The sequence below is a fragment of the Anoplophora glabripennis genome, unplaced genomic scaffold (assembly GCF_000390285.2).
Source record: "Anoplophora glabripennis isolate ALB-LARVAE unplaced genomic scaffold, Agla_2.0 scaffold91, whole genome shotgun sequence".
In the NCBI taxonomy this organism is placed as follows: Eukaryota; Metazoa; Arthropoda; class Insecta; order Coleoptera; family Cerambycidae; genus Anoplophora; species Anoplophora glabripennis.
The window spans coordinates 732491-747128 of NW_019416224.1; the positions used below are offsets into that span (position 1 = coordinate 732491).

General features: G+C 31.5%; 1 protein-coding gene across 14 annotated transcripts in view; it reads right to left on the reverse strand.

The window, feature by feature from the left end:
- Positions 1-14638, reverse strand: part of LOC108904398 (muscleblind-like protein 1) — a 771591-nt gene that overhangs the window by 544648 nt on the left and 212305 nt on the right. For 11 of the 14 annotated variants that reach the window (XM_018706944.1, XM_018706937.1, XM_018706936.1 and 8 more), the window contains exon 1: positions 4732-5175. The exons of the other annotated variants lie outside the window; for them this stretch is intronic. The gene's annotated coding sequence lies outside the window, so the exon portion shown is untranslated. Of the gene's footprint in view, positions 1-4731; positions 5176-14638 lie in introns of those variants that run through there. 14 annotated transcript variants of the gene reach the window in all.

Consider the following 14638-nt stretch of genomic DNA (forward strand, 5'->3'; position numbering starts at 1 on the left):
AAAATTTGTGGCGAGTTTGTACCCTTTAGTTCGACTTATCTGATTTACATTATAAAACCGATATTATAAGTTATTCATTATATTTAAAAAACAGGGTTAAATGACATAAATATGACATTCAAGCAATTTTATTGCATGAATCGTACAAAGGGCCATTTTAGATTAAAAAACCGCGGTGTGCTATTAAATTAGAGGGTGGAAAATTGAGAAGAGGGAAAAAATGCAGCCTTTTCAGTTTTTTAATTGTATCTCGAAAACGAAGCAAAATTTCGCTATAGTTCATAGGAAAAATTATTTATAAAATTGAATTTTCCATCGAAATGGCTTATTTAAAAAATTTAAAACGAAAATGTTATGCAAAAAATCGTTAATTCCAGAAAAAAGCAAAAAATTCGATTTTTTATTTTTTTACTTTTTTGCCTCTAGTTTTTTTTGAGTAGATAGGTATAGGCATTGCTTCAAAAAAAAAAAAATAGATAAAATTTCCTTCAAAACGAGGTTGTTTGGATGAAAATTGACTGATATCCTATGGCCGTTCAACAATTAGCCAATTTTTCGATATTCGTCGCGTTTACCCTTATACATTTTGATTATCATTTTATGCAAAAAAGGAAGGAAATAAGACGTTCAAGGATTTTCATCACATACTTGTTTGAAGGGTCATTAAACATGAAAAAAACCGCGGGGTGCTATTAAATTAGAGGGTTGAAGTTGAAGATAGGGGTGAAGATGCATTTTTGCATTTTTTTAAATATAGCACGAAAACGAAGCTAAATTTCGGTACAGGTCATAGGAAAAATTTTGTAGAGAATTGAATTTCCCATCAAAATGGCTTATTTAAAAAATTTGAAAGAAAAATTTTATGCAAAAAACCGTTAATAAACAATTTTAAAAAAGCAAAAAATAAGATTTTTTGATTTTTCTCACTTTTTTAACTCTTTGTAAAAATTTTTATTTATTATTAACAAATAAAACTTTTGAAGTAATTTTTTAGTAAGCAAAGAACTAATTTGTTGTAAAAATAATAAGAATTATAACCATTATGTTAAAAACGACGAAAATCTAAAAAATATTTAAGTTTGATTGGTTACAACTCGGTCAATATTACCCCAAAAACTTTTGACAACGCATCATTTTAAAGCGAATCTTATCTAGTTCTTTTGTACAACAATTTTCTTTGCTTACTTCTACTTAAAAATAATTAGTAAAAAATGTTAAAAAAATTAAAAATACTTATTTTTGGCTTTTTTTAAAAATTGTTTATTAACGATTTCTTGCATAAAATTTTCCTTTTAAATTTTTTAAATAAGCCATTTCGATAGGAAATTCAATTCTCTAAATAATTTTTCCTATGAATCACAGCGAAATTTTGCTTCGTTTTCGAGCTACAATTAAAATACTGAAATGGGTGCATTTTCACCCCTATCTCCAATTTCTACCCTCTAATTTAATAGCACTCCGCAGTTTTTTCATCTAAAATGACCATTTGAACTATTCATGTAATAAAATATCTTGAATGTCCTAGTTCCTTATAAAATCCTATAATCTCATAGCCTATTGTTGCTACATTTGTAACAGCTGTTTTAATTGTGACGTTTTTCGCTATCAGCTATTATCAATTTGTAGAAATACATAGTTAATTATACATATAAAAATGCAATACCTGCAACTAATTTAATTATCATTTCTAGATTTTTTAGTGCAAACTACAATTAATAGTGCACAACTGAATTACATTAACATAAGATACAGAATGGCATTTACTTCAACCATTCTCTTTACCGGACTCTTTGGAGCACATCTCAGTAACAGTGATAACGTGTATGATAAGTGACATAATTTGGCCAATTACATTAATTAAAAACAAGTGCCTCATATAAATTAAATGTCCAAATAAATATCCCATATGACATGCTATATATTATTTTATCGTACATTTTTGTTGATGCGGTTTATCTGTATTACAATTATTTAACAAATGTAAAACAAACAATTCTGAACCAGGCGTAAGTATGCTCATCTTATTTCGAATTTTACTACAGTTCGTGCACGAAAAATGTTCTTATATTTAACTGTTACAGGGAAGAATCTAGGTATTCTGTCCCCTTGAATAAATATAATATTTTACCCAAGCGTCACTAGAAACAGATATAGTTTTGGATTTTTTTAAATATTTACCAGAAAGTCTTTCTGAGTAAAAAATATTATATGTTTTATGCAACAAAATCAATAACATACCAGCAATTTTAAAATGAAAGGAAAGCTAATAACCAACGTTCATATAAAAACCAAAACGCATATAACTACAAATATTATTTTACAATTTTGCAGTTTCATAAAAAATAACGTTCTGCTGTTTATTTTATCAAATTATTTTAATATTTATTTATTCAATTCAATTACACATTTTGTACTTTAACGAAATGTTTCCTCCTACAGTACAATATATTAGCTGGATTTTTTTTGTTTTCCTTTTCTTAGCATATAGTGCTAACTTTTAAATTTTGTCCTCCTAGAAACGGTCCTGAACTATTGGCATTTACAGCATAAGCGAATATTTCAGAGTAAAATAAATTTAAAACATTCATTGGCATGCCACGGCACATAAACCGTACTCTTGTTTCGAATATTTTGATGTCAACTTTGCATATGGCAGCGGCAAATATTCAATAACATCATAAAACAAACACATAAAATATATATTATGTTTACAAAATTTTCCTAGCATGACGCCATTAGGTGCATGCGGCTGTAAAGAAATTTATATAGAACTTTTATAGATCCCGAGCTGTTAGATAAAAATTTTTAAGTGACACCTGTCCAAAGTTGATACACGGGCAAACAACTAATCAAGGAATACAATTTTTGTGTCACTAATAACATGAATTATTCATAGGTTTGTTGGACGGTTCAAATTTGATAATGCGTTTTAGTATGTTAAAAATAAATCCGGATTTCTTAAAATGTGAAAAATTTTATTATACGTTATTTATTTATATATTTTCTTTTTCTCTCTTTATTTGGGTATTTTGCTAATTGGAAAAAAATTTAAAGTTAAGGAAAGGAATACTTTTTTGCACAATTTTTTATTTGTTTGCTTTTTCTGATGTGAAATTTTTACGCAACAATTGTTTCATGAAAATACTGATACTTTTCACACATTTAAATTTGTTTCAAAGGTCGAAAAATACCCCGAGAAAAAGTGAATGAACTGAAATTATAACACAAATAAATAGTTTCATTTTTTCCATTTCTGTCCCCAATATCTTCTACTTCTAACGCGATCGTATATATATAAGTATTAATATAAACACAGTTTAGTCTTATCTTTTCTTATTTTTTAAAACCTTTGCAACAGAAAATATTACAACAAAAGCAATTAAGATAAAGTCAGATATGTCAACAGGATATCTGGCTAATTTCTCGAGAAAATTATAACTAAATTAGTTATCAACGCGATAAAAAATGAAACATTACGAGATAAAGGAAAAGGGAACTCTAGTTTTATTTGTAAGCATCTGTTTCATTTTTTACCAACTTTGGTATTGGTATTGCAAAAAAATATTCTAAAATGCAGTACTTGTTCTATAAAATGCTTCAAATTCACCAATAAGAAGTGTTCTTGCAACATTTTATTCTAGTTTCTTGTGTCAAAAGTTGAATTTAATTTCTGCCACTTCCGATGTCTGAAAAAAAATTTCCCTTGCAGGTATAAGAAATATTTGTCTGTCGATTTTTTACATAAGCAAAAATATTACCTAATGAAAATATAAAAAAAATTATATGCCTTCAATAGGTGGCGTTTCCGTAATATTTATTTCCTCTCTAGAAAAACAGAAAAGATCTAAAATTATTTACCGCATTTGAGCGCTCTCAAGCTCTTGTATAAAAAATCGAATTAACTAAGTGTGTTTTTTTGCGTTACTAAATTGTAAAACCAAAAGTTACACTAATTTCCTCTCAACTACATAATGTCTACATCATCTTTCTTTATCCAACCAGCCAAAATTTTTACAAACATAAGACAAAATAAATAAATAGGTAACGAGATAATTCCCATTTTTATATGTAATGGAGACAAATGTTATTTCTATTAGTACAGAATGGTAAGTCAATTTAATACTTATCTTTCTTATCTTTTGCATATAACTGTTTATCTGAAAAGTAATCCTCTTATTCACATGATAACAACGAAAGTCAACAGAATCGTACAAAAATGATGTCACAACCAGCAAACTAAGAAACATGGTAGGTATGCGTAATAAAGGAAACCAGTACAATATTTCTCTTTAAAAAAATTTGAGAAAACTAAATTTGGACTTTGAACAGGTAGGTTACATTACCGGTAAACAGGAAAATATTATTTGCAAGATACTACACAACATATGCATCATTTCTTAACTCTTTTGGTGCAACAATATTTGAACCAATAAGACCTACAACGCTCGTTCGAAATGGAGAGCTGTAATTGGTCGAAATAACTGAAAGTAGGCAGACGACTATGTCGCTTTCGATGTAAGTAAAGAAAACTATGAATACCTCGTATGGTGTTTGACCAATAGTATTAAAACTTTACGAAAGCACCACAATCGGTGTTCAAATCGCTGTGTTAAGTTAGACGCCGAAAACCGGCGGAAATATTGAAGTCGAATGACTATTTTTAGTTCTCTTATTCGGTTTAAAAACAAAATGTGTACATTACGTCGACAAAAAATAAAATCTTGCACTCACATTCAAAATATTTCAATAGGCTGATAGCGCCGTCTTGGGCAGAGAGAAAAATACCAAAAAATCCAATGTCACAAGTTTATTGGAGGAGGGAACAAACACTTCGATTAAAAATCGAGCTTCGACAACAGTATGGAAAAAACTCCCGACTCCCGATCGAGTGGCACGCTGTCGTCGTTAGTCCGCAGTTCTCGTAGCAGTTCCAAATACAACACACACACCACAGTTCAGATGTTTTATTTATTTAAATAGGAATAGGCGCCGCGACGTCCAACAATATTAGTACACCTCGCAGTGAAGACGCGGTATACACACAGAGTTGTATATTGTATGATAGTACAAGTATAGAGGAGGCTATTGTATGTAATAATAGTGCACGCCTCGGAACAGACACACTGATTCTGAGAAAGCTTCGGCGGGCAAGCTAAGCGTTCAGGCGATAGCGAGGGACTGTCTGGTCGCGGAGTCGAGGCGTCGCGCTTCGTATTCGCGGATCGCGCAAGCCCCGGGGGGGCGGCGCGGAGGGGGGCGACGGGAAGCGGATGGACGGACGCGGCAGGAGTTGCGCAATTCCTACAACCCCCCCGATATGTACGCGTATATATCGCCGCCGCCGCCGCTCGCTGCTCCTCCGCGCTCGACCCCAACTAATTACGGAAAGCCCCGCCGGTCGGCCCATGGAGGAGCACAGCCCGAGACGCTCCGTCACCACCAAGACGGAAAGAAGACACGCAACTGGAATTTCCTATTTGCGAGGGGGTAAGGTGGACAGGGTGGCCGATAATTCGACGTGAGTAACTCTCACTTAAAGCCAATAGAATCATGTTTCAAAAATCCAATTTAATATTTTGAAGTGTACAATTCAATTAAGATGGAAAAGATAATGTCATCTTTCTATGCAATTACAATAATTGCAGTGCATTGCACGCTTGCTTTCTTTTATAACAGAGAAACATTTGGTAACGTTTCTTAAATATGGCCATAATTTTTTAAATATTTGCCTCCTCAGAGTGTTCTTCAAGGATCTAAAAGCATGATAATCAGAAGAGCAAGGATGTACAGAAACTGTTGAAAACATGTGAGATTTTACCACATAGACAGAAACAAAGTACAAAATTTACAGAATTCGCTACCAAGCAAACCTCCGACAATTTGAAAATGAACGTAAAAATAAAACACCTCCATTACTTGTAAATAAACGATTTTATGTATTTATACAAAATCTGTAGAAAGCTTTTCAGAAAAGTGCCTGTAGAATATTTAAACTATTTTACAACATCTAGTGCAAAAAGAGAAATATAGGGTTATCCCAATTTGACGAAAAAAGAGTCGCCCTGTTGCTCGAAAACGATAAAATATACCACCCTGTATTTCTACCACCTATATCCAGAATCACAAACCATCCCTGAAAACATATCCTCAAAACTTAAATACTGAATGTGAAGTATTTAAGTATTTACTTAAGGTCAAATCTAATGCAATTGGTTCTGACGAAATACATATAGATTTCATTGTTTTGTGCTGCCTTTTTCTTTTAAAATACATTTGTCACATAATAAATTATAGCTTGGAATTTTCAGTTTATCCCCATGCTTGGAGAATATCGAATGTTATTCCTCTTCCAAAAAAAAAAAACACACTCAGAGAACTAATAGATTTAAGACCTATTTCTATTCTTCCTGCTTTATGTAAAATATTAGAGTACATTGTAAAAGATCAAATTATGAATGATCTAACTATTAATAACATACTTGAACAGTCTGGTTTTCGAGAGGTACATAGTTATTCTACTGCTTTATTAAATGTCACAGACCATATTTTTAGGGCTATAGATTCTGGATTATGTTGAATTTTAGTTTTACTCGGCTATTCGAAAGCATTTGACACAATTAGTCATGACATTTTTGAAAACATTTTAATGTTTGCTGGTTTTGATATATCTGCAGCACAATTTATTTCCAACTATTTAGTAGGTAGACAACAAAGGTACTACTTAAAAACGATATTTCGAATTAAATTAATACTAATTGTGGAGTGCCTCAAGGATCCATATTGGGACCTACGTTGTTCTCATTGTATACATCCTTGTTCCCTAATTTTCTAAAGCACTGTAAAATTCAAATGTATGCAGATGATACTCAACTATTCTATTCGTTTCATCCTAATGATATTTAAAATAGCTGTATTATAATTAATAGTGAACTCGAAACACTTCGTCGAATTTCACTTGAGCACTCGTTACGTTTAAACCCCACAAAATGTGTTACTTTGCTTTTTGCTAGTCGGGTAAAATATGTCCAACTATTACCCGAATGTAACTGTTGATAATGTTCAGTTAGAAGTTAGAAATGAAGTTAAAGTTTTGGGTCTTACTATTGATAGCGACCTTAGATTCAATAAACATATATCAAACTGTGTAAAAAAATACATTATTAATTTAAAAATATTATACAAATCCAGACATATCTTAAGTGAAAAACTAAAAATTTTACTTTGCCAGTCTTTGGTTTTATCCGTGTTTAATTACGGTGATACTGTTTATGGTCCATGTTTAGCTCAGGCGACATTTCAACGAATTCAGAAAATTCAAAATTACTGCCTTAGATTTATATATGGTATTAGAAAGAGAATTAGTAAGACACAAGCTAATGAATACAAAATGGTTGGATATGAAAAACACCCGTCTACATCACAGTGCTACTCTCTCTCTCTCTATGAGTATCATTTTAAATAAATCCCCCCAATATTTGTACAATAAAATCTGATTCCGAACTAACGTTCATAATTTGAATACCAGATTTAAAGGTAATTTAACCCCTCCTTCACATAAAACTGCAACATTTGAAAGATCGTTCAGTTACAATATACCAAAAATTTACAACGCCCTACCGTTTCCTCTCAAATCGCTGTCTGTCAGTTTAAATATATATATATATATATTGCACTCATATAATTGTTTCGCTTGCGTATCTATTTGTCGATATCTTATTACTTTTCTTTTTACTATATACAGGGTCGGAAAGTACCGATGGTCCATCTGCCGTTACGTGAGAGCGATAAAGTCATAGAAATCCGTGCGATAGAGAAAGATGGCTATAATGAAGGCGTCTAATAGTCACCGCCCATTTCGCCCTTCCACAAATAAGAAGTGGATCTTATTTGTGGAAGGGCGAAACGGGCGGTGACTATGAGACGCCTTCATTATAGCCATCCTTCTCTATCGCATGGATTTCTATGTCTTATTTTATCGCTCTCACGTAACGGCAGATGGACCATTGGTACATTCCGAACCTGTATGATGTGTATGTATGTATTTAGTATTTAAAGTCCACTCCAATTCCTTCTCCTTATGTACATATCAACAACATTCTACCACGTCATTGTAACAATTTGTCCCTTTTTCTGCACACTTACACATCGACAGATCCTTATAAATAAAAATATCCAAAATGTTAAGGTTCACAATTTTCCTCTGTAATCTTGGACCCAGCGGTGGCGACAGAACGCTATGAAAGTTTATACTGCCTATTTTTAACACTACCGATTAATTTCTAAGGTTTTTTAATCTGGTTTTAAATATTTGCCTTCTCAGTGTTCTTCAAGTGCACAAAAACATTAAATTTTACCACATTGACGGAAAGAACATATAAAATTGGAATAACACTCACTTATTATCAAAGTTTCAATGTAACTACGAGATATTTCAAAAAGTAAACTTGACACATTTTGAAACATATAACTCAGACGTACATATTATTACATGTCGTTTATTTCCGCAATGGAAATTTCTTTCGATACACCACCCACAGGCTGCACATTTTTAATTGAGAAAGGAATGTTTTTGGTTGTAGCTTAATCCCATCATCATTCTAAGTCTTTACCCTTCCAAATTTATTTCAAGGATATAACGCACAAGGGTGACAGTCTCTAGTCGACTATAGTGAGAGAAAGCCGTCGTGGGTAAAGACAGCAGATACATTCAAAATTTTATACTCGTTTTATTTTATTTTCGAGTTATTTTTTTAGAATACCGTCGGAAAGCTGTCGCGAACGGACTAAATTGTAATACAACATAAAATAATAAATTAATTAGTATTTATCTTATTTTTACTATTTTGTTATTGTCAGAAATATTGTCAAATAGTGAATAAAAAAAGTTATTAAGGTCCGAAATCAAATATGAGAGAAGGATTAGGTAAAAAGGTAAAAAGATATTTTAGGCTGTCAGGATTTACAGAACTTCGTAGAAGCAGTAATCTGTCGGATTAATGATCTTTTTTTATAGCTGACGTTTTCTTTGCGTTAAAACTGTTTTTATTTAATTTATTGTTTCTATTTAGAACTCGATAGTAAACCTTCCTCAAGGCTATAACACCTACCGTCCAGTGTGGCATTTTTCCTGGCGAAACACCAACTGGGATGGTGTCAGCATACCTTCTGCTATCCAGAGGATAATTATTTTCTAACGCTGTCCAATTAAAGTTCGTTATTATTACAATATCAATTTCAAAGGGTTACAAATGGTCGCAGTCTGATTTGTTGTTTGTAACATTATCGCAGTTTGGCTACATGAATGTGTATATTTTGCAAGGTGTCTTTAACTTCATCATTCCTAAATCCCTGCCATCCCAAAGCATCCTTCAAGTGTAATAATCTGATAAATAAGAAAAATAATAAGGCTAAGTATGTACGGAGAATGCTGGAAATGTTTGGAAATTCACGCTCGAAATGGGAGCAGTGTACAGTGTTAAAATATACTTTTTTTGATGGAAGGAAATAACGGATTTACTAACTTAAACGACTACCAAACATACAACCATCAAGCACTTGCTTTTCCTTTTCCCCATGTAGATCTTAGAGAAGGATGAATAAAACGATATGTGCTCCATTGTAGAGAAGACCAAATGAGAAGAGAAATTCGAGCAAAACCTGTTTTTTTTTTCTTCCAAAAATGCTCTATTTAAAAAAATGGTTCACGAAGACGGATTTATGGACGTCTAATTATTTATAAACTCACAATCGGAGATGTGCGTTGTTGCTTGAACTCATAGTGAAGATGTATGATAAAACAAAGGGTACCTATCTGTAAAATAATCCATCTGAGTAAAAAATTTACATCTCTGCTTTTGAATGAACGCTCCTCTATTATTAAGGAGTATCAAAACCTTAAACAAAAAAATATGTTCCCTTCCTGTGAATTTCAGAATCAAATATTTAAAGAGCCCCTATGATGAAATATTGTCAATTTGTTGTAAGTTTTTGAGAGAAGTAGGTACTTCAAGCAGACATTGCTGCAAAAATGCTCGTTGAAATAAATTTCATTATTCTCATAAACAGATGGTTATGTGAATGCACGATAATTTATTCACCTAGCATGTACATAATCATCAGGATGAAACAACTCTTAGATTTTAAGTATTATTATATTAAGTTTTTGTGTTTGCAAAAAAAATAAATCAAGATTGAATACTGAGCTAGAACAAATCAATGTTAGTATTCTTCTTCACTTTAGTTGCAATTATTCAAATTTTAAAACTACATACGTCACCAATTCCAGTTTTGAAAACATGAAATTTGAAATTGTTTATCTGCAACTAACATAATTGATCTTGATGATTCGTAATCATAATCAGAAAACAAATCCGATAATTGGCTGACCACATGGTGCGATTGGCTTTCATTTCTAATCATGGTTGCGAAATTATAATCTACCCAAAGAAAGAAGTTGACTATTATAAAGGCATAATTACACTGTTTTCAGTCAAAATACACAAGTGGCGTTACAAGGAACTGACCATATTTCATGACAAGCCACACTTTGCAATATTAATGCTTGCAATATTTAACGCTATAATTGAAATGTCAAATTACTTATTAATCAGATTATTGATTATGTATAAAATGTTGTTGCACTCATATCTTACAACACGGTGAATCACGAAGAATTTTACATACATCTACCGTATACACACTTCACTAAGGGGAATATCAATTCATTTGGTGACCGACATTCTCAAACATACAGAAATTCCAGGATCGATTTGTAAATGTAATTAAAATGATTCAATAAAAAATGCACCCTGTATGTGTTTGTTAAAATAACATATTAAAATAGAAATTTGAATAAAAGGGAAATGAAACCTGTGAGTTTTTGGCACATTTTTGCTTAATTTTTGATAGATTTTTAACTAAAACTGAGAATTCAACATAAAATAATACATTCAATGGAACTACAGAAAGTAAATAGTTTTGGCTTCAATTGTATTAATACTATCATTTTTTTCTAAGTTTCAATTTTTTATCTTTAGAAAAATATCTTACTTCAACAGGAGGCACAATTAAAAGAATTTAAAAAATTAAATAAAGATTACATATTTAAAATTTCTTATACGTCTATAAATTTACAAAAATAAAGTATAAATTTTTATGTAAATAACGAAAATCATTATAATAGAATTTGAAATACTAAATCTATACAAAATAAGATAAATTCGGAAAGTAAAATAAATTGTATTGATAACTTCCAAACACATCAGTTCTTTCAAGCGGTCGTCAAACAAAATAATCAACGAGGTTAAAATCAGGAAACCCTGGAGTCCATCGAAATATTTACTTACATGGAAGATTTGTTTTGTCTTGTTTTATTGTACGTGTAGTTAAAAATGACCAGGTTCATTAATGGAGAAGGGGAGTAAGCAGTATTTAATGGTCATTTAATAGCTATTTCCCACAATGAACTCTTTATTGCTTGTAGTATGTAAAACCTCTTGTGACTCACCCTGTATAATAATATCTAGTACAATAAATTATAAAAAAGTACATTTTGGATTCACTGATCAAGTTTAAATTTTTTACAAATTTCGAAGTATAAAACAAGGACATTTTATTAAAGGCAGACCAGTTAGACAGAGTTCATATTAGCATGCCAAGCTAAGTTGCAGGAAGCGGTCGGCCCGATAGTTCCTCTTGGTTATCGAATCATATGCTGATTACGGTAACATTTATTTACTAATATTATTAACTTCTAAGCAGTAGACGCCGTTAAAATGCTTGAGTCCTTACACAAAATTTTTGTTTAAATATGTACATAATCTACAAACAGGTGTATTAGATTAGCAGTAAATACAACAGTTGGTATTCTATTGTATAATTAACTATAGACCAGCTTTACTAACGCACACCTTAAAAGTCTTTTTGTAGAATGGATAAAATGAAACTAAAATAAGAGTCGCCGTTTGACTCAATTTTTGGTATGTTAGTCAAATCTAAAACAAAGCTTTGGATCACAGATATTTTAGAAAACTAATATTGAAAAGTAATACTTCAAATTAACATACGACATTACAAAATACATAGGTTCAGATGAGGTATTATTTTTCTTTTCTTTTATGACATTCCAAAAATCTGAAACAAATTACGTACTAACAAATTAACTACTTTACTACTTTCGAAGTTTAGTTTTGGTTTTTCCAAAATGGAATGTGACGGTATTTATAACCAAATTCCACATAACAAAATATGTTTGGCATATTTTCTAGTAATGACTAAGTAAGATGTTTACAAAGCACTGTAAATATCTTTATATTTAGACAAGACATAATATTTAGATTAATGACAGTTCACAGTTGATTTTAAGTTTAATTTTTTCCAATTACTCTACAAAATAATTATTAATTCAAACGGAGTAGTGAATAATAATCATTCACTAAACATAATATGAACAAACATTTGCGTTCAAATTTTTATAAATATCTACTCATTCATGTCTATGTAGGTATATTACGAGTATAATATGATTTGGTTGGCTTGAAATGAATGCCAATTTTGTCCTTCTCTCATAACCTATTTACATAAATTTATAATAATTTGATGCAAAATATTAAACAATGAAGCAAAAAAAAATGTATCTTTTACGAACGAGACAAAATATTTTGACATCTGGCTACTGGTGAAGAGAATTATTTATTAAAATAATTATACAAATCGGCATAATGATTTCAGCTTTTGTGTGCAAATTACCAGTCTAACACGCGATGTATAATAATTAATTGCGTGTCTAGAATAAGAATTAATATTTATTTAAGCAAGTATTTGTTTAATTCCAGTTTAGATTCGTATCGATTTAAATTATCATACACAGTAGCTGTTGCAAAAATTAAAAACTGAAACCTAATATAGGTACACCATAACCTTAACTGTAGTGGATTACGCTTACTGTCAATAAATCTACCTTTCTCTCTTTTTAACAATGAAACAAAAGATAATTTCTCAGTATATTTTCCATTAGCTTTACTATGCACAATCATGAAAACGCATGTTGCAGATATTTTAATGCTTTACCAATAGTAAGTAGGTACTTTCAAATCTTCAAGATCTGCTGAACCACTTTCCTGCAAACATCAGGACTGGTTGCGTCTGAGAGCCTTCCAGTTGTTGAGTCATATCAACAAATTCACGATTAGTCCACGCTAATTAGCCAGCAAATAGAAGAAATAATTCATATACAAATAATATTTTGTCCAGGGATAGTTTATAGGAGTAGACGTAAGAACCAGAAAAGTTACCACCCTAATAATGGACACAACCACCCTTTTTTCACGAAAAACTACCCCCGGACGGGATTAACTACGGTTTTTCACGTTTTTCTTCGAAACCATCACTCTGAGGAAAAAAAGTTATAGAAACGGAAATGTTCTCTATTAAATTCTACACAAATGTCCTATAGATTATTAACCTATCTCCACTGGTTTTCTTCTATCGGCGTTCAAAGTCGAGGGTAGTTTAGGGTGCTCGGCGAAAAATCGGTTCTTTTCCATTTTTCAGAGCGAATATCTATAAAACGGCTGCTTTGGCTTAGAAGTGGTAGAGCGGAATCTCTACCACTTCTAAGCTCACTTTAATGTTTTGATTTATTTTTATTGCTGTTTTTCACAAAATATTAATTGTACCTATATGAATTATTTATTCTACAAATTAGCGTGGACTAGACACTATGGTGTTCCAATTTCAGAACACTCATTTTTTAAATACAAAATAATGAACAAATTGAATCCACAGTCAATTGCAGGTACATTTTTCTAGTGACCCTTGAACAATTCACAATTTTCCTAATATAAAAATTATTTAATTTTCAGCGCTTAGAAGGAAAAATATGAAATCCGACAAAAAAAATGTAGAAACAAAACCCTATTGCTGAAACAAACATTTAAATGCTGATGTTTAACAGCAAGCAAAGCTCTATTGTTTCAATAATAATGAAAATGTTTCCTGACCAATGATCCATTTTATAAAAAACGCATATGTGATATAACGTAAATGTAACACTTGTGATGAATGGTTGTATTTATTGATGAAGTTATGCAGAAAAATAGAATACTATTCCATTATTTGTAACAATATCTACTTCAATTGAAGTAACGAGCGTTCAAATAAAAATGTGGTCGAAGTTGGCTCTGACACATTGGACGTAGGGAGTAGCTTATAGCGACCAACTTGTAGTATAACAACCCTAGGTTCGACAAAAAATAAGTAAACGTAGTTGTGGCCAAAAATATGTGATCGTCATAAGGACTCCCTACGTTGTGTGTATTTATTTTTTTATTGACCGGAAGGCACTGGCTACTAACTTTGTAGAGGGGATGTATGGTTTAATTATATAAAACAAAAGCAGAGAAAATACACCTAACCTTTATTTACACACAATTCAAATTAAACATGTGACAAAAAGAAAGAACAAAAGCATTTACAACCATTAAACATAAAAGGAGAGTGCCAGGCTCACCTAGAGCTCCTGTGGGGAAAGAGCATGGCAGAGAAACCCACGATCGTTGCTCTTACCACCCAAATATGAATGCAAAACAACCGCTAACCAAGAGGCATAAATTAAGAACCTTTGCTAATGATAAATAAG